Source organism: Cupressus sempervirens, chromosome 2 (genome assembly GCF_028749045.1).
Source record: "Cupressus sempervirens isolate cs-2001-9-10 chromosome 2, ASM2874904v1, whole genome shotgun sequence".
Classification (NCBI taxonomy): Eukaryota; Viridiplantae; Streptophyta; class Pinopsida; order Cupressales; family Cupressaceae; genus Cupressus; species Cupressus sempervirens.
Window position 1 is genome coordinate 212,605,803 of NC_143119.1, and position 21,552 is coordinate 212,627,354.

General features: G+C 35.8%; 1 pseudogene; it reads right to left on the reverse strand.

Annotated features, from left to right (window-relative positions):
- The window catches only part of LOC149571795 (ferredoxin-dependent glutamate synthase, chloroplastic pseudogene), a 44,020-nt pseudogene extending 24,604 nt beyond the window's left edge, over positions 1-19,416 (reverse strand).
- Between the last annotated feature and the right edge of the window lie 2,136 nt (positions 19,417-21,552).

Here is a 21,552-nt window from a genome sequence, read left to right on the forward strand (position 1 = left end):
CAGCTCTATTTTAACATCATAAAGTCTGAAATATAGCAGCAAACCAAACTAATATGAAACACTCAACTGAAAACCCAAACTCAAACCAAAAACAACTCCGAAAACACCCAAATCGGCACTATCCAGCACAAAGGCAAACTCTGTATGAGCATGCACATGGAATGGCTTCAAACTCCCATCCTTAGCCTTCCTAGAAACCTGAAAACTCCCGTTCTTGGGTCTCCTTCTCCACAGGTTTGGCAGCCTCTGAAGAACAACAAGAAAATTAGCAAGAATCAAGATGTAGAATGAGCCCAAAATGCCTCCAAACCCCTTTTAAAGAGGGCATAACCCTAACTCACGTTCAAGAGGGGTTAATAAAATATAATTTAATAATAATTTTTATTTATTAGTCTATTGATTTCAAAATATTAACCCCTTTTTCCGAAATTTCACCTTTTTGGAGCCTGCCTGCCTTAACAAAGTTTTTTTTTTTTTAATTATTTGAATAGGGGACATGACAAGTCCTCCCCTCCCAAATATTTCTTGTCCTCAAGCAATGAAGGTTGGAATTCTCAAGAATATGTTCTCCTTCCCAAGTTGCATCCTCTAGTGGTAATCCTTTCCATTTGACCAAATGCTCTATGATGCTCCTATTTCTCAACCTTTTCTCTCTTGTATCCAAAATCTCTTCTGGTATCAAAACTAATTTTCCTTCATCATCAAGAGGTGGTAATTCTGTAGATACTATGGTTTTCTAGTCTAGAACCTTCTTTAAGCAAGATACATGAAAAATATTATGTATTTTGCTATTTGGTGGGAGCTCCAATTCATAAGCTACCTCTCCTACCTTCTTGATGATTTTATAAGGCCCATAGAACCTTGGCTTGAGTTTCTTTGCCCCACTTCTCTTCAAGGTGCTTTGCTTATATGGCTGCAACCTAACAAATACCAAATCTCCCACCTCAAAAGATCTTTCAATCCTTTTCCTATCAGCATATATCTTTTGTTGGTTTTGTGCATGTTGTAGATTATCCTTGAGGGACCTTATTATGTCTTGGCTTTGCTTGATGAAATCACTTGTTGTGGGTACTTTGCTATCGGAAAGTATTAGATCAACAAAGGAAAGGGCATCGTAACCATAAAGAGCATAAAAAGGAGGCATACCAATAGACATGTGATGAGATGTATTGTAACAATACTCCCCTAGGTGTAACCATTTCACCCAAGCATGTTGTTGATTTGAAACATAGTTCCTCAAATATCCTTCTATCCATTTATTAACTATCTCTGTTTGTCCATCTGTTTGAGGGTGATAGCTAGTACTAGGAGTGAGTTCAGTTCTTGCCAAATGAAAGAGCTCCTTCCAAAAAGAGCTGAGGAATCTACTGTCCCGATCACTAACAATGTTTCTAGGCAAACCATGTAATCTAAAAATTTCCTTGAAGAACAATTCGGCCACTTGTGATGCCTTGAAATCAGATGTGATAGGAAAGAAATGTGCATACTTAGTTAGTCTATCTACCACCACATATATGCAATCCTTACCTTGAACCTTGGGCAACCCAGTGATGAAATCCATGGAAATACTTTCCCATTTTTGTTCGGAAATAGGAAGTGGCTGCAACAACCCTGCAGGAAAATTTTGCTCACTCTTGCTTTGTTGGCATACCATACATTCCTTAATGTGTTTAAGGACATCCTCCTTCATACCCTTCCATGAAAACCGCTCTCAAATTTGCCTGTATGTCTTGAAGTATCCCTGGTGACCAGCCAAAGGTGTGTCATGAAAGGCCCTCAATATCCTCTCCTTAGTTTTTGACCCTGGCACTAAGAAGATCCTGTTCTTGTAATAAATCAATTCATCAACAACCGTGTACCTATTATCATCCAATAACTTATCCAAAATCTTGGTGGCAAATGAATCTTTAGCATACTCTAAAATTATGGAGACTTTCCAATTAGTAGAGATAGATGATAAGGAACACAAAGTGGGCTTTCTTGAGAGAGTATCAGCAACCACATTATTCTTTCCTTTCATGTATTCAATATCAAAATCATAAGCTTGCAATTTGCTTACCCATTTTTGTTGACGATCATTCAAATCCCTTTGGTTCAAGAAGAACCTGAGGCTATTATGGTCTGTCTTTACAATGAATCTCCCACATACCAAATATTGTCTAAACTTATGAAGTGCATGCATGATTGCCAACAATTCCTTATCATAGATGGAGTACCCTTTCTCTGATTGATTTAATATTTGACTCTCAAATGCTATTGGATGTCCCCTTTGAGTTAGGACAGCCCCTATACCTTCTCCCGAAGCATCACATTCAACAACAAAAGGTAAAGAGAAATCTGGAATTGCAAGCACAGGGCATGAACTCATTACCTCCTTAAGCTTATCAAATGTTTTTTGTGCCTCTTCTGTTCAAACAAAAGCTCCTTTCTTTGTCAAATCAGTTAAGGGGGCAGAAAGCTGAGAAAATCCCTTGGCAAATCTCCTATAGTAGCTACACAACCCGAAGAAACCTCTCAATTGTGTAAGATTAGTGGGTGGAGGCCAATCCAAAATTGCCTGGATTTTTTGTTGATCAACATGTACTCCTTTAGAGCTTATAATATGTCCCAAATATAGGATCTCTGTCAAACCAAACTCACATTTAGATAGCTTAGCATCGAAGGATTGCTGCTCCAAGATTCCCAAAACAGTGTCTATGTGCTTTAGATGCTCTTCCCATGTTTTACTGTATATCAAGATATCATCAAAAAATACCAAAAAAAATTTTTGAAGATGCTGATTGAATACCTTATTCATACAAGATTGGAATGTTGCAGGTGCATTAGTGAGTCCAAATGGCATAACAAGAAATTCAAAGTGCCCATAGTGACATCTGAAAGCAGTCTTTTCCACATCTGCACTCCTCATTCGGATTTGATGGTAGCCTGATCTTAAGTCAATTTTTGAGAAGTATATAGCACCATGTAACTCATCAATGAGTTCATCTATGCATGGTATGGGATACCTATTTTTTATGGTCTTCTTGTTTAGAGCCCTGTAGTCTATACACATTCTCATTGTACCATCCTTTTTCTTGACAAGTACCATAAATGATGCAAATGGACTAGAGCTAGGCCTTATGAATCCCATGTCCAGGAGTTCTTTAATAGTTTTTTAAATTTCTTCCTTATAACCTCTTGGATGGTGGTATGGGGTTGTTATAACTGGTTTGGCACCCTGTTCTAACTCTATAACATACTCAAAACCTCTATCTGGTGGTAATCCTGGAGGCAAGTCATTGAAAATTATACTATGCTTATCAAGAATATTTTGAATTTCAAAATGGAAATTACCTTGATTCTTTGGAGAGCTTGTTGGTTGGATTATGACTCCTGCTGCCCATGTTACTTGTCCTCTTCAAAAAGTCCTCTCCATCCTCTTTGCAGAGACCGCCTTAGGTGCTCCATTCGATAACCCTCTCAATATGACTTCTTTCCCATTGGAATGAAATTTAAACTCCATAGTTTGATGGTTCATGTAATAGCCTCCGATAGAGTGCAACCATTGAACACCCAATACAAGATCTGTCTCCCCAATACCAACCACATAGAAGTCATCACATAACTCATAATCTCCTAAGGTCATCTTGAGTTGTTTCACCACCTGTGTGCAAGGCATAGTGAATCCATCAGCTACAGTAACATTGAATCCCTCAAAATCTTCTGCTTTAAGCCCTCTTTTCATGACAAATCCCTCATCAATAAAATTGTGAGTTGCCCCACTATCAAGAAGAATAGTCAACCTTTGCCCTACTAGTACCCCTCGAATTTGAAAGGGATGGTATCTTGGGACTCCTAATAATGCTGCTAAAGTGCCATCCTTGCTGATTTCTTTTACTTTCTCTTCTTCTACCTCCTCCTTAGTATCATGAAATTCCTCATGCTCATCTGAATCAGATTCTGAAGCAACTTCAATATAGTGCACTTGACCTTTCCCCAAACATCTATGTCCTGGAACCCATGGTTCTCTACAAGTAAAACAAAGCTTTTTCCTTCGTAATTCACTCCTAGTCTCTTCATCTACCTTTTTTTTTGCCACATTTGTCACATCTTTTGGTGGTAGTGTTGGAAAAGTCTTTTTCTGAAAATTTCCCTTATGTTGCCAAAGATTTGGGGGTTTTTGATTAGTGATTGATTTCATAGGCACGTAAGTTTCAAGTTGCAAGCTTCTTTTGATAGCTTCCTGTAAGGTTGAGGGTGAGAAAGCCTTAACCAAACCCTTAATAGAATCTTCTAAACCATCAAGAAAAAGATAAACGATCCTCTTTTCACTCATATCAGGTACCATAACAGCCACTTTTTTAAATTCTTCTATATACTCATTAACTGATTTGGTTTGCTTCAACTTTGACAATTCTTTAAAGTACTCTTCATCATCCTTGAGGTCAAATCTATCTATCACCCTTTGACTGAAATCTTCAAATGTAGTTACCTGATCATAACCTTGAGTAGTCATTCCATGATACCACCAATCATAGGCTGCATCTTCCAAGTGTAGACTTGCAAATTGAATAGCATCACTCTCTTTCATGGGGTTAAGTGTGAAGAAAGTTTGTAATTTTTGTAGCCATGCTCTAGCTAAAATTTTATTTGTTCCATCAAAAGTAGGTGCTGTAAACTTGCTTATTTTATTTTTGAGCTCTCTTCCACTTGTGTCATGCTCCCTCCTGTTCTCTTTCTTGGGCATCAAAGCATTCATCATATCCACATATTCTCTAAAAGGAACTGAACTACGAAAGTCATCATCTAAGCCATTGTAAGTAGCTCTTAATGTAATCAAATTACCTGTAACCTCTTCCACTGGATTAATGGCTGGATTTGGTACTGGTGGCTCATCTGCAGGCAAGAAAATAGATTTGGTTGATTTAGATGGTGTGGATCTCCCATTTTTTGGCTCCTCTGAAGTGCTCCCTTTCTCATTAATAGATGCAATTCCTTGTAATTTTTCTGTCAATATTCGCAAAGCCTCTCTAGTTTCTGCCAAACCATCCACTGTTTGCTTCTGAGTATTTTGGATGTCTTGGAAGAATTTCTTTGCCATCTCATCTGGATCAGCCATACTTTTTTCTTCCTTGGATTTTGTACTTTTGCTTTCAACTGGGGGTTTGATCAAAATTTCTTTATTCTTTTCTCGCTGCAAATATATTTTTTCTCTTTCACTTAGTTGCATGCAATCATAAAATATGACATGCAAGATCTGGGTAGTTATGAAAACTTGACATGCAAGATCTGGGTAGTTGTTAAAACTGACATGCAACTTCTACAAACCCTCAGGCTGGCAAGATCACGGCTCTGATACCACTAAAATGTCCCTTTACTGATTTTTATTGATATTTCCAGCCTCAAATTAGAACTTTAAAATCAAACAACCAATATTACAAAGATCTGCCAATTTCCCAATAAAACCCAAATCGGGTATGTCCAAATTAGTGCCAAAAACTTCACAACTTCACAAATTATTAATAAATCTGAAAATGGATATTTTTACAGAAATTTCAGCAGCATAACAGCCTAAAAAATGACATTTCCAGATTTGTATAGCCTTTACACAACAGCTCACAAATGTAGGGCAAAACTATGCTCAATTGGGCTCCCGAAATTAACACAAAAAATGCTCGAAAACACCACAAAACACTCATAAACTATCTCAGAAGTTTAATCATGACCCAATACATATATTCAGCTCTATTTTAACATCATAAAGTCTGAAATACAGCAGCAAACCAAACTGATATGAAACACTCAACTGAAAACCCAAACTCAAACCAAAAACAACCCCGAAAACACCCAAATCGGCACTATCCAGCACAAAGGAAAACTCTATATGAGCATGCACATGGAATGGCTTCAAAATCCCATCCTTAGCCTTCCTGGAAACCTGCAAACTCCCGTTCTTGGGTCTCCTTCTCCACAGGTTTGGCAGCCTCTGAAGAACAACAAGAAAATTAGCAAGAATCAAGATGTAGAATGAGCCCAAAATGCCTCCAAACCCCTTTTAAAGAGGGCATAACCCTAACTCACGTTCAAGAGGGGTTAATAAAATATAATTTAATAATAATTTTTATTTATTAGTCCATTGGTTTCCAAAGATTAACCCCTTTTTCCAAAATTTCACCTTTTTGGAGCCTGCCTGCCTTAACAAAGTTTTTTTTTTTTTAATTATTTGAATAGGGGACATGACATAATCATAAACATGGGTTAATTCTTGCTAACCCAAGCCAAATTAACAATCTCATTCTCCCCTCAACCTCCAACATTTATGACCCAACCATTCCCATTTATGGCTCAACCTCCCTCATTACTCCTTTGACCAACCTATATCCTACCCTCTCACATCCAATCATCATGTGACATGTGTCACATCCTAATTGGCTTCAAACAAGCACAATCCATGTGCTCCCCTTTGAGTGCATCCTAACCCTCCCTCACCATCTTGCCATCCTTGCATCTTGACTGTCCATCCCTCTACCCCTTGGCCTATAAATAGAAGCCTCTCCCTTCAAAAACATCATCCACTTTTGAAGCAAACTTATAATGCTATTTTGAGAGCCTAAAAACTACCAAAATACTATTATAATGTTGAAATACCTTCATGAATTCATTGTTGAAACCTTGCTTAATCCACTCTATCCATCCATCTAAAACATGAGCATACATGTGAGCATACATATCTTAATCAGGGACAAATCCTTCATATCATGTGTTATGCCATTAGGAGCCTACCGTTCTTGGTTTGCTTCCTTTTGTGGTGATAACCCTCTATCCTATCTTAAGTGTTAGCTTGCTTAGTATTGTTAATGCTTTCATTTAATAATTAGTATTCATATTACAACACTAAATTAGGTGATACACAAACCACTGGATGGAAAAGAAAATCTAGTTGGATATAACAAATAAACAAAAGGTAACCTATTCTATCTTGATCCCAGTTAAAGAGCATGTTTTATTGCTCAAGTAGAAGAAATTTGGTTATGGCACAAAAGATTATGTCATGTGAATTTTGAAAACCTAGTCAAGATAAGAAAACATAGAAGAGTAAGAGGTATTCCTAGCTTTAGGAAACCTGATATGGGTATATGCAAAAAAATGTCAAATTAGTAAGATGGGAAAGACTACTTTCAAAAGTAAGAACTATCATTCTAAAAAAGTCTTAGAACTTGTGCATACAGACTTATGTGGACCTATTGGAATAGAGAGTTATGGTGGAGATAAGTTTTTCATTCTTTTTATTGATGATTATTCTAGAATGATGACTATAATATATCTAAAATAAAAATTAGAAGCTTTTCAAAAATTCAAGTGGTATCTAGCAAGAGTAGAAAAAGAAAATGGAAAGAAATTGAAATGTTTGAGATTAGACAGAGGTGGTGAATTCATCTCCAATAAATTCAATGAATTCTGCATTGAAAAAGGAATTAAAATACAAGTATCAACCCCTGGCACATCGGAGTAGATTGGTATAGCTAAAAGAAGGAACATATCCATCATGGATTATGCAAGGACATTGATGATAGAAAAGAATGTTGCAATCAAATATTGGAATGAAGCAATCAGCATTTTGGTTCATACCTTGAACAAAGTACAACTAAAGAAAGACTCAAATCAAACTCCTTATGTACTATGGTATGGCTACAAAACTAATGTAAATTACTTGAAAGTATTTGGTAACAAATGTTATATTTTGAAAGAATCTAAGAAAGGTAAATTTGATGTCAAAGGCGATGAAGGCATATTTATAGGATACTCTTGTAGAAGTAAAGCATACAAATGTAGGAATTTTTCTACTCATAAAACCATAGAAAGTGCACATGTAAGAATCAATGAGTTTATAGAAAAGAGTGAAGAAGAAAGTGACAAAGAGCCTAAAGATTATAGAAGGTTTTTTTATTGTGAACCTGATACCCTACCAAATCTATCTAAAAGAAAGGAGGCTTCACCTCCCGAGTCCCCAAAATCTCCAACAGCTACCGAGTTGCAGGCAATGCAACCTAAATCACACTCTAAAGGACCCTAGTCACAATCAAAGACTACTGAGCTAGAGAAAACCAAGTCTAATAGACCCGAGTCATAGAAAATGGGACACGATCTTGATACTAAAGTTCATGATAAAATTAGTGAAACTCATTCCAAATCCAAAGAAATTTAATTAGCAAGATATGTTAGAAGGCATCATGCACCTGATCAGATCATTGGACACAAATCAGATGGAACAATGACAAGAAGCAAATTGAAAGGTACATGTTTACTTGTTGAATTTGAACCTAGAAATGTTAAAGATGCTTTGGATAATGAAAGTTGGATTGAAGCAATGAATGAATAAATATAGCATATAGAGAAGAACAAAACTTGGACTCTTGTTCCTAGACCCAAGGATAAAAATGTAATTGGCACAAAATGGGTATTCAGAAATAAGCTAAATAAAGATGGAAAAATTTTCAGAAACAAAGCAAGGTTGGTGTGTAAAGGCTATTCTCAAGAAGAAGGTATTGATTATGGTGAAACTTTTGCTCCTGTTGCAAGATTAGAAAGTGTTAGAACTTTACTAGCATATGCAGCTCACAGAAGATTTGAATTTTATCAAATGGATGTAAAATATGCATTCCTAAATGAAATTTTTGATGAGGAAGTCTACATTGAGCAACCTGAAGGTTTTTTAAATCCTAGCAAAAAGGACATGGTCTACAAATTACACAAGACATTACACGGTCTCAAGCAAGCTCCCAAAGCTTGGTATGAAAGACTTCATAACTACTTGATAAAAATTGGTTTTCAAAGAAAAATAATAATAGTAGTTCATACATCAAAGAAGGACCAGACAAAAGGATTGTGTTGGTAGAAATATTTGTGGATGACACTTTATTCATAGGAAATGATGACTTGTGCAAGGCATTTTCAAAAGAAATGAGTAAAGAATTTGAGATCTCTATGTTTGGAGAGATAAAATTCTTTGTTGGATTGCAAATTCAATAGAAGAAAGATGGTATCTACATTACTCAATCTAAATATATTAAGGAGATACTAAAGAAATTTGGAATGGAAGATTCAAGACTAGTTGGAACCCCTATGTCTACTAGACATAAGTTTTCCAAAAATGATGATTCCAAAGAGGTAGATCAGACCACATACAGATCAATGATTGAAAAATCACAGTATGTAGTGCATACAAGGCCTGATATTGCATTAGTAGTCAGTATGGTGGCAATATTCTTAGCAAATCCCAAAGAAAATCACATGATGGCAATTAAAAGAATCGTGAGATATCTGAAAGTTACTAAAGAATATGGTTTATGGTACAAAATAAGAGGCAATTTGGACTTAAAAGTACTCACATATGTTGATTGGGTGAGAAGTATTGATGATAAAAAAAGAACCAGTGGTGAAGCATGATTTCTTGGTAAAAGACTAGTGTCTTGGACAAGCAAAAAATAGAATTGTATCTCTCAATCCACATCAGAGGTAGAATATGTGGCAACAGTAGTCAATTGTTCTAATATTGTTTGGTCCAAACAATTATTAGTAGGTATGAAGATAAAAATCAAGGAACCAGTAGTTATATATTGTGCTAACACCAGTGCAATCAATATATCAAAGAATACAGTTTTTCATACCAAAACAAAACACATTTCCATAAAATATCATTTCTTGAGAGAATTGGTGCATGATAAAGAAGTCAAATTGGAATATGTAAATACAAAAGAAAAAATTGCTAACATATTCACCAAGCCATTACTTAAGGATGAATTTCTGTATCTAAGAGGTAAGCTAAGGTCATTCCCCTATCTAAAGCTCACTAAATGAAGTTTAGTGATGCATCAACCAAATTGTTGAAGATCAACCAATTGGTGCAATATTGACAAGGGCATATTGCAAATGAATTTGTACTTGAGGTACATTGATATTCATTGATTATTGTCTTTGGCATAAGATGTCAAAGAGGGAGAAGTTTTTTGTCATATCTCATAGAAATTTTGTGGAGAAGTTTTTTGATATAATTTTTTTTAAAGAGATGTCAATGAGGGAGAATGAACTTGGCAAAAATTTGCTATCAAAAGAAGTTTTTTCACAGAGGGAGAAACTGAAGGTAGAATGAGTTCACACTGATAGAGGGAGTTCTCATGGATGAGAATCAAAATGAAACTAAGGATATGTTCCTTACTTTATTCTTTCTCTAAAAACTTCAATGTATTATGACATGTTGTGTTGCTCATTGCCAAAGAGGGAGATTGTTGAATACAATTAATTAATTGTGTATTGTATTTGATGTTACAAAAAATGTCATATCATTACTAGTTAGTGTATGTTGAGCTCACTCGTGCATTGTAGATAGTTTTCTGTGTCTACCAAGCGTTCCAGAGTTTACCTAGCTCAAAAGATAGTTTCTACCGAGTTCACTCAAGTGTCAAAGAAAAGTTTGCGAAAGATGAGTGTTAACCAAGATCACTTAGTTAATAAAGAAAATATTGGATGGAACCAGTGTCAATTGAGCTAACTCGGTTACCAAAGGAACTTTATGTATATGTAGTGTTGACTAAGCTAACTTAGTTACCAAATAAACTTTATGTATATGCAGTGTTGACTGAGCTCACTTGGTTAACAAATGTCTACTAAGGTCAGCTAACAAAGGATTTTCTTGTTTTGGCATATTAAGTTCAATTGATTTGTTTGTTGGTTCTAGTCGACTGAAGAGATGAATATTAATTATTCTAAGTTGTATTCTAGCCAACTTGAAAAAATGAAAGATATAAGTATAAGGTCAAGTTGAGGATTAGAAAGTGTGTGAATGGAAGATAATTGAATGATGCTAAGAGGAAGTGAATTAGAAGGATAAGCAAAATATCCTTGTGGAGCTAAAAAGATTCATTCAATCAAAAAGGATCAAGTATACAAGCCAGAATTGAGATCTATAATCAACAATTTAGTTGCATCCAAATTAGGTCATGTCACTATTACTCTCTAACTATTGTACAACAATGATCTAAATCTCTTAACAGAGTTGTCTTAATAATGATTTGTAAATCCTCTAACAAGGTGGCATTTCTATTGAAGTGTCTAAAGACCTCTAACAAGGCCACTCCTAATTCGATGATTAAATCCTCTAATAGGGTCACACCTAATAGTGTGTTTTGTAACCTTTAAGAGGCTTGGCTCCTAACGGGACTTACTTCAAAAGAGTGAAAATCAGTAACTAGTTGCAATTGGTGGTTTTTTCCAAATTGGGTTTTCACGTTAAATCCTGGTGTCAAATGTGTTCATACAATTTCTCTTATGTTTTTGTAACTAAGTTAAAATAATATTAATTAGAGTTAACATCTTAAGATTTGCATGTTAAGTTTTACCAAGCATTCTTAGTATTTACCGAGTTACAACATTTTTGTGTTTGTCGAGCATCAGCAGAATTAAGCTTTCATAAAATTATTTTGTAATGACACCTAAGGGATCTGGGATTTATTTTTTTAGTAATTGATTCACCCCTCTCCTCTCAATTACTCCTCTTATATTTCCAACACTTTCATATTCCAATGCTGCATCCATCTCACACAATATTCTATGTCCAACACTATCAAACATGTCCAATACCAACCTATCCATTGAAGCAAGCATTAATAACCTTTCCCAAAATGTTTCATCCTTATAATAACAACTAGCTTCTATGACCCAATCCAAATACAATATTCCCATTTGTGAAATTGATAACTCACTTTTCTAATACACCATTTTGTACTATTATGGATCAAGACATGTACATCCCTCTAATTGAGACATATAATGGAATAAGTAATCCCTTAACTCATGTAAAAATAGATCAAACCTTATTTAGTGACTTCTTAAATGACCATATACTTATGACTAGTTCTATTTCTAGGACATTTAGAGATAAGGCATTACATGGATTTTGTTCTTTACCCACTTATTCCATCGAGTCTTACCAAAAATTAACTAATACTTTTATTGAACAATTTCAACATAATATTGGTGTTGATTTATTTTTTTTAATTAATTTGATTTATTGTAAGAAATGTGTTAAAGAAAAAGTAATGGATATTATAGGTGGATTCAAAAATTTACATACTAAAATTTCTCTTCTTGTGCCCAATATGGATGTTCAAAGTTTATTTATTTATAATTTGGGTATGTGCAGGATCATGGTGTGTCAAAAAGTGGCGATGTGAAAAAAATAGAGTTTGAACACGTCTAAAAGCGCTTCAAAATCCGCTCTAACTTTTTTCCACCTATCCAAGTACCAAACCTGGAAGGAACGGCCGAGCCTTATCGGATATCTGATTTGGCATCGGTATGTAATCGAATATTCGATAATCTTATAACATTATTATTATTATATTATAATAATATAAAAATATTATATTATAATAGTATAATATATTATTTAATATTATATAATATATTATTATAATTATTATTATTATTATACTATAATATAATAATATTATTATTATTATATTATAATCGTATAATATTATATTATAATAATATAATATAATATTTAATATTATAATATATAGTAATTTAATATAATATAATATAATAATAAAAAAGTAATATATTATAATATAATATATAATGAAAAAGTATAATATATTATAAATTATAATAATATAATATAATATTTTATATTATAATATATATTAATGTAATATAATATATATAAAATATAATATAAAAATATATAAAATATAATAATAAAAAAGCAATATATTATAATATAATATATAATAAAAAAGTATAATATATTATAAATTATAATAATATTATATTATAATAATATAATATAATATAAAATATAAGATATATGTCATATCTTATATATAAAATATAAGATATGCCATATTGGATATCCACTATTATATCGGATATCTGATATAATATCAGATATCCGATATCTGTGGCATTACATAAAAACAAAACTAGACCCGCAAGCCCTTATTTCACATGTTTTGGGGGCCAGTATTTGCATGTGATCGGATATCAGATAGTCGATTGGATATCAGATATTAAAGTATGTTTTTTTTTTTTTTTTTAACTCATTTTAAATCTAAATTCAATAGATTTTAGCATAATTTTATTTGTTTTAGTTGAATTTAAGGTTTTTTTTAAATATATATTACATTTTGCAATTCAATAAGAATGGCTAATCAGAATGATGACACTGAGGCAAGGAATAATATTCCTCGTAACCCCCCACCAAACGATCCAGTACCCCCACAAAATCATCCACCAAATGATCCTCTACCCCCTCAAAACCCTCCTCGAATCAAGGATTTGATAACTGAAAATCTCACCGAGTTGAGAGGTTTGCATAGAACATATAATAATGTATAACACCATAGTGGATAACATTGAAACTCTTACAATCCAACAAAATGCCGCTCTTCATTGGCGTGATGAAATGCACAAGATGTTTGATGATGGTTTGGATTATGATGAGGTTGTTGCCCTCAACATAAGCAAAGACAGTTTGGCCAGCCTTTTTGTGAACCCGAAAATGGGTTTACCAGTGGACCCAAAAAAATCTAAACTATCGATTAAATGGTGCAGAAATGAAGCCATACGTGCAAACTTTTGGGATCGTTGGTGGATGGTCTTTGATATCCCTCCACATGGCAATTTAGATATACCATTTTATTTCCTTAGAAAATTATATGCAAAATTTGTGTTGAAACTTAAAGTGAACTATTGGAGCATGAAGCCCAACATGGGCTTAGGACTAGGAGCTCCTTAGGATAGACCCTCTTCTTAGTGGAAGAAAACTGGCACTTTTGTCCCCCCCACTGATATCTCCCCTCCTCCTCGAGTGCAACATCCAAATGTTATGAGAGAGGCTAGCTCTCAAACCATCAAATCCATTCATAGGATGAGTAGCCTAATGATATCTCAGGCTAGGTTAGTCCTACCTCCTCGTGTTGATGATGCTGGTGCCAGTTCATCATCGACTAGCTCATCACACGTTTGTGTGCCTCACACTTGTATTACGTGCAAGAATCTTTGCCTGAGTCCCATAGGTGATCTTCCTGAGTATCATTTTATATTAGACGAGGATACACCAGACACACACGCAGAGGTTATAGACCCTGATGCGAGAGAGGAGGGGAATGCAGAGGCATGGACTCTTTCGGTGTCGGTACGTGTATATATTATTTTGTTATGACATTTGTGATTTAAAGTTAATTTTTATAATAGAGTAATTTTAATTTTTAAGCCATATTGACTTTTATATGTATGTGATCTTCATTCACATTTAGTTGATGATCAAGGAGGAGCTCAGACAGATTGATGATGCCACGCTCTTAGCCATTTCATTTTTCCTTGAGACATCTACGGTACATTATGTTGTGTTTGCATTTTTTTTTCTATTTGATATTGTAGCATATATGGTTGCTTATCTTTCTTTTATCTTACAGGTAGCACCTGCCCCAGGGGGACAAAGTGCGGGAGGTGAGCCAGCACACATTGACAAAAGAAAGGTAATTAGGCACTTTCTATTTGATTAAATATCAATGCATTCTTGTAAAATATTTTTGGTAATCCCATTTAATTACATTCTTTATTGTATATAGGGCGTGGCTACTAGTGATGAGCCTCTACAAATTTTGCGTCGTAGACCATCAAGGATTTCCATTTGCACTAAGAGCCCCATTGTATGTATAAGTATCATTTATTTTTTATTATCCTTATCTTCATAAATAAATTCAAAACTGATTTCCATGATATTAACAACTACTATTTTGTAGCTCATAGGAGACTCCTAGTGCACATGAGGTTTGATGGGAGAGTTATGTAGATTTGATGATGCAACCACTCACTCCTGAGGAGGAGCCTACAATAGTAAGTTGTAGTTTGAATTCATGACTAAATATGTTATAAATTTAGCATGCTATGAATTATAATGTTATAGTTTAAATTGTAGATTCATCTAGCAAAGGTATTTGAACATATACAGCCCACAATCAGAGAGGTACCAGCATTGTCGAGGGCATATGAGAGGACTCTTGACCAGTGCAAGAGGTCGACAAGAGAGGTATTTATTATGAAATTTTGATAGTATAAATCTCCATTAGAAAAAATATCATTATGCATTTGATTAATTCAATTTTAGATATGTAGAATCATATAAATTTAGTAGTCTAACTTTGGGTTTTCTTTTTTTGTTTATGTAGGAGGCATTTGATCCACCTAGTGCAGTGCAAAGGCTACATTTTGATCATCCACCAGCACCCTAGGATAGTATAGTTTCCGTAGGATGCATCATAAGACATTTTGAGATGGCATTGCCACATTGTATACAGAAACATTGATATTATACACATTCTGATGGCATGATCAACCACATTTTGTATATGGGTCTATGTATTTTGATATATATTTGAGTACTTTGTCTATGGATACATGATCTTTGATATATATTTGTGTAAAATTTTGTCTATGGATACATGTATTTTGATATATATTTTTGTCATTTATGTGCACAATGATATACATATTAATTTAGTATCTAGTATTGTTCAATTTATCGTGAATCATGTGTATTGTTCATGTTTATGGAACATCATTAATTTTGATTATGTTTGTTATATTTGATTCAAATGCAATAATTTTTTAATAACATTTTAACAACCTTTATTATCAAATTTGGATGCAATGTATAATTTGAAAAATCACAATCATGATAGAAACACACTTGTTAATCTCCTACACAAGGTTCAGATAACCCCAAATCTGATTTTAAACTCCACCTTCAACCTTGAAACTAAATCTTGGCTTTAAATCTAATCTCAACATAGTTAAGGACTCCACTCCTCAACTATGGATTCTATTCTCAACCACCAAGTCATTCATAGATTCATAATCTTTGATTACTAACACTTTACTTTGTTACTATCCTCATACTACAACTTTTCAATTTCAACATAACTTCAAAATATCTCAACTTAAGAGACTTGATTTGATAGTTCATCAATAGCCCTCATGAGCTCCAAGTTATTTTAGGCCTTAGCATCACCATCCTGTAGCATTTGACAGTTCATGGATAGCCCTCACGAGCTCTAAGTTATGACCCTCGAAATATCGACCTCAAAATGCACTTCGAGCACCTTGGAGACTCCTTGGTACGGGGTGGCTGCGGACTATGGATGGTCTTCATGACCAGAACAAGGGTGTCGTTGGGGTTCACCCGCCCACCTAGAGCTAATGGTATTGACAATTTGATGACAAGAATAGCGGTTTCAAAGTTACACTATGGTGTACCTATGAACTTAGGCACACTGCGAGTTTTGGCATCGAGTGAGATCGTTGTGCCGAATGCAAAAAAAATGTGATCTCTCAAAAATGAGATAGGTTATTTTAGGCCTTAGCATCACCATCTTGTAGCATTTGACAATTCATCAATAGCCCTCACGAGCTTCGAGTTATGACCCTCAAAAGATTGACCTTCAAAGGCACTTAGAGCACCTTGGAGACTCCTCGGTACGGGGTGGCCACAAATGATGGATGGTATCCATGGCTAGAACAAGGGTGTGACTAGGGTTCACCCTCCCACTCGGAGCTAATGGCACTGAAAATTCGATGCCAAGATCAGTGGTTTTAAAATTACGCTGTGGTGAACCTATGAATTGAGGCACACTGTGAGTTTTGGCATCAAATGAGATCGATGTGCCAAATGCAAATGGAATGTGATCTCTCAAAAATGAGATCCATTATTTTAGGCCTCAGCATCACCATAATATAGCATTTGATAGTTCATCGATAGTCATCACGAGCTTTGAGTCATGACCCTCGAAATATCAACCTTGAAAGGCACTTAGAGCACCTTGGAGACTCCTTGGTACAGGGTGGTCATGAATGATGGATGGTCTCTATGGCTAGAACAAGGGTGTGACTAGGGTTCACCCGCCCACTCGGAGCTAATGGTGTTGACGATTCAATGCCAAGATTAGCGGTTTCAAAGTTACGTTGTGGTGCACCTATGAACTAAGGCACACTATGAGTTTTGGCATCGAGTGAGATCATTGTGCCGAATGCAAACAGAATGTGATCTCTCAAAAATGAGATAAAATATTTTAGGTCTCAGCATCACCATTCTGTAGCATTTGATAGTTCATCGATAGCCCTCACGAGGTCCAAGTTATGACTGTCGAAAGATCAACCTCAAAATGCACTTAGAGCACCTTGGAGGCTCTTCGGTACAAGGTGGCCGCAAATGATGGATGGTCTCCGTGGCTGGAACAAGGGTGTGACTAGGGTTCACCTGCCCATCCAGAGCTAATGGAACTGATGATTCGATGCCAAGATTAGCTATTTCAAAGTTACGATGTGGTGCACCTATAAATTGAGGTACACTACGAGTTTTGGCATCGAGTGAGATCGCTTTGCCGAATGCAAATGGAATGTGATCTCTCAAAAATGAGATAAATTATTTTAGGCCTTACCATCACCATCCTAGAGCATTCAATAGTTCATCGATAGCCATCACAAGCTCTGAGTTATGACCCTTGGAATATCAACCTCAAAAGGCACTTAAAGCACCTTGAAGACTCCTAGATATGGTGTGGCCGCAAACGATGGATGCTCTCCATGGCTGGAACAAGGGTGTGACTAGGGTTCACCCACCCAACCAGAGCTAATGGCACTAATAATTCAATGCCAAGATCAACGGTTTCAAAGTTAAGTTGTGGTGTACCTATGAACTGAGGCACACTGTGAGTTTTGGCATCGAGCGAGATCGATGTGCCGAATGCATATGGAATGTGATCTCTCAAAAATGAGATAGGTTATTTTAGGTCTAAGCATCACCATCCTATAGCATTTGATAGTTCATCGATAGCCCTCACAAGGTCCGAGTTATGACCGTCGAAAGATCGACCTTGAAATGCACTTAGAGCACCTTGGAGACTCCTTGGTACGGGGTGGTCGTAGACAATGGATGGTCTCTATAGTTGAAACAAGGGTGTGACTAAGGTTCACCCACCCACCCAGAGCTAATGGCACTGACGATTCGATGCCAAGATCAGTGGTTCCAAAGTTACACTATGGTGCACGTATGAACTGAGGCACACTACGAGTTTTGGCATCGAGTGAGATCGCTCTACTGAATGCAAATGGAATGTGATCCCTCAAAAATGAGATAGGTTATTTTAGGCCTCAGCATCATCATCCTATACCATTTGATAGTTCATTGATAGTCATCACGAGCTCCGAGTTATGACCCTCAGAATATCAACCTCAAAAGGCACTTAGAGCACCTTGGAGACTCCTCGATACGAGGTCGCCATGGACGATGGATGGTCTTCATGGTTGGAACAAGGTATGACTAGGGTTCACCTGCCCACCCAGAGCTAATGGCACTGATGATTCAATGACAAGATCAACGATTTCAAAGTTACGTTGTGGTGCACCTATGAACTGAGGCACACTACGAGTTTTGGCATTGAGTGAGATCGTTGTGCCGAATGCAAATAGAATATGATCTCTCAAAAATGAGATAAATTATTTTAGGTCTTAGCATCACCATCCTGTAGCATTTGACAGTTCATTGATAGCCCTCATGAGGTCCAAGTTATGACTATTGAAAGATCGACCTTAAAATGCACTTAGAGCACCTCGGAGACTCCTCGATACGGGGTGGCCACAAATGATGGATGGTCTCCATGGCTGGAACAAGGGTGTGACTAAGGTTCACCCACCTATTCAAAGCTAATGGCACTGACGATTCGATGCCAAGATCAGCAGTTTCAAAGTTATGCTGTGGTGCACCTATGAACTAAGGCACACTACAAGTTTTGGTATCAAGTGAGATCGCTTTGACGAATGCAAATGGAATGTGATCTCTCAAAAATGAGATAGGTTATGTTAGGCCTCAGCATCACCATCTTGTAGCATTTAATAGTTCATCAATACCCATCACGAGCTTCGAGTTATGACCCTTGGAATATCGACCTCAAAAGGCACTTAGAGCACCTTGGAGACTCCTCGGTACAGGGTGGTTGTGGACAATGGATGGACTCCATGGGCAAAAAAAGGGTGTGACTAGGGTTCAACCACCCATTCGAAGCTAATGGCGCTGACGATTCGATGCCAAGATCAACGGTTTCAAAGTTACATTGTGGTGCACCTATGAACTAAGGCACACTGTGAGTTTTGGCATCGAGCGAGATCATTGTGTTGAATCCAAACGGAATGTGATCTCTTGAAAATGAGATAGGTTATTTTAGGCCTCAGCATCACTGTCCTGTACCATTTGACAATTCATCGATAGCCCTCACGAGCTTCAAGTTATGACCCTCGAAAGATCAACCTCAAAATGCACTTAGAGCACCTTGGAGACTCCTCGATACGAGGTGGCCGTAAATGATGGATGGTCTCCATGGCCGAAACAAGGGTGTGACTAGGGTTCACCCACCCATCCGGAGCTAATGGTGCTAATGATTCGATGCCAATATTAGCGGTTTCAAAGTTATGCTGTGGTGCACCTATGAACTGAGGCATGGTAACCAATGGAGGAAGAGTTGGCATGGTTGCAATAATTCATGGTAACCATGATGAACCAACAAAAAGAAGAAACAATGTGAACCATGATGCACTTGAACATAAAGATGATTATGGAGAGGATCAAATGCAACATGTTGCTTCAGTCCCAAATGTTGACAATATACAAGTGATGCAGAGGATAGGGTAATGGATCCAAGTAATGACCTAAAATGAGTAAATTTGTAACAATGTGTCAAGTGACACTTCTAGGTCCTGATGGTCAAATCTCACAAATGGTCAACTCCAACAGGTTTTAAGGCTTCAATGAGTTTTTTTTGACATATTCATCATGTTCCAACACTTACCCTTGAGGTTCAATATTTTTCAAGCCAAAATGCACAACATGCCAAAATGTTGTCTATGCAACTTTACAATGCTATGATAGTAGCAAGACAAATAGGTGGATAACTTCTTCTTTTTCAAAAGACTCCTTGAATAAATGGATGTTTTGGATACCCTTTATCCTTTCACAAAACATATATAGGACTTAGATACCCTTCCTTTGGAAAATATCAATGAACTTTCACACGTCTCCTATTTTTTAACAATGTAGAAAAGATGCATTTACAAAGCAACCACTAGAAGGACTTAAGGTCTAGACTCCAAACTTTGGATAGGCTCCTAAAATGACTTCAATTAGACAAATCCACTCTCAATTTTAGTCTATGGGTTCCCTAACCCCAAAAGCCCTAATTCACCTTCTCAAAACCCTTATTCCTAGGGCATCACCAATCTCACACGTGCCAAGCCTTCTTGGACTAATTCAAAATTTTGACATCTATGTTTAATCACCATAAACATGAATCAATTCACAAACACTGCCCTCTTTAAGGAAAATCTCTTCCTATAGGACTGTCCCCTCACTTTCAACCCTTATTTTCACCCTTTTATGTTTGGTGGCCACAAATTATTCTGGTTAGTTGATCATTTCAGGGTTAGAAGACATTATACATGTTAGGAAAATGGTATTCCATGAAGAATCAGGTAAGCATTTCATGGAATGACCATGATTAGATGAAAAAATTGTCAAAATGCTTATGAAAAGGACTGCTACAACCAACAATCAGCAAGTTAGATGAATAACCCTTCAAAAATGAAATCAAAACTTGGTCCTAAACTTCCTTACAGATCTTAGAAGATGCCTCAATGCATTAGAATATCATAAAGAACTCAGAAACTTCAAAGGACCTTCAAATTGCTATTAAAATCCAAGCATTTTTATTCAAAATTTTGAATCAATCTGTAAATACTGCCCTTACAGTCTGTACAAATACTATTTATAAGTTTCAGGGGATGGTTAATAACCCCCTCAACCACCTCCAATCGGTTTCACTTGCTATTCCTTCATAAAATTTAAACTATGGAGTTTCCCTCCAAAATGCTCATGTAGCCGTTACATTCAAGATTTGAATTTTCTAAAGCAATAAGCTAAATTTTAAGTGACTTATTGAATGTTTCAACTTATGAAATGACTTGAGATTATTATGAGACCGTATTAGGACCTATCTAATGACTCACTTACCCTATGCAAACCTAGACATTACTAAAATTCAAATCTCATGGTCCTTTACAACTTTTCAATATGAAAGTCTTTCAAAACATTATATAATATTATGACTCTTTATGCTTTCAAATGCCATGATTGGTTGCAAAATGGAAGAAATCAAGTATTCTAATTGTTCATCCGTACTTTCTAGATTTTTCTTATTTGATTAGTTTGATAAAAATAGTTTTAATAATCATAATGTCAGCTTTATGTCAAATAAGGAAAAAACCAAACTTGTAATAAGATATCTGCAAGCAATTATCTTTCATATAGTTATAAATTCTCTTAAAATTGTCCTTATAGCTTGTATCACATGCAAATATGATTTGCAAGAACTTGTTCAATATCTTCCTCTTATAATTCCTTACAAAGAACCTGTCAAAATACAAATTAGAATGTGCAACTAATTTAACCTATCTTTTTCATTA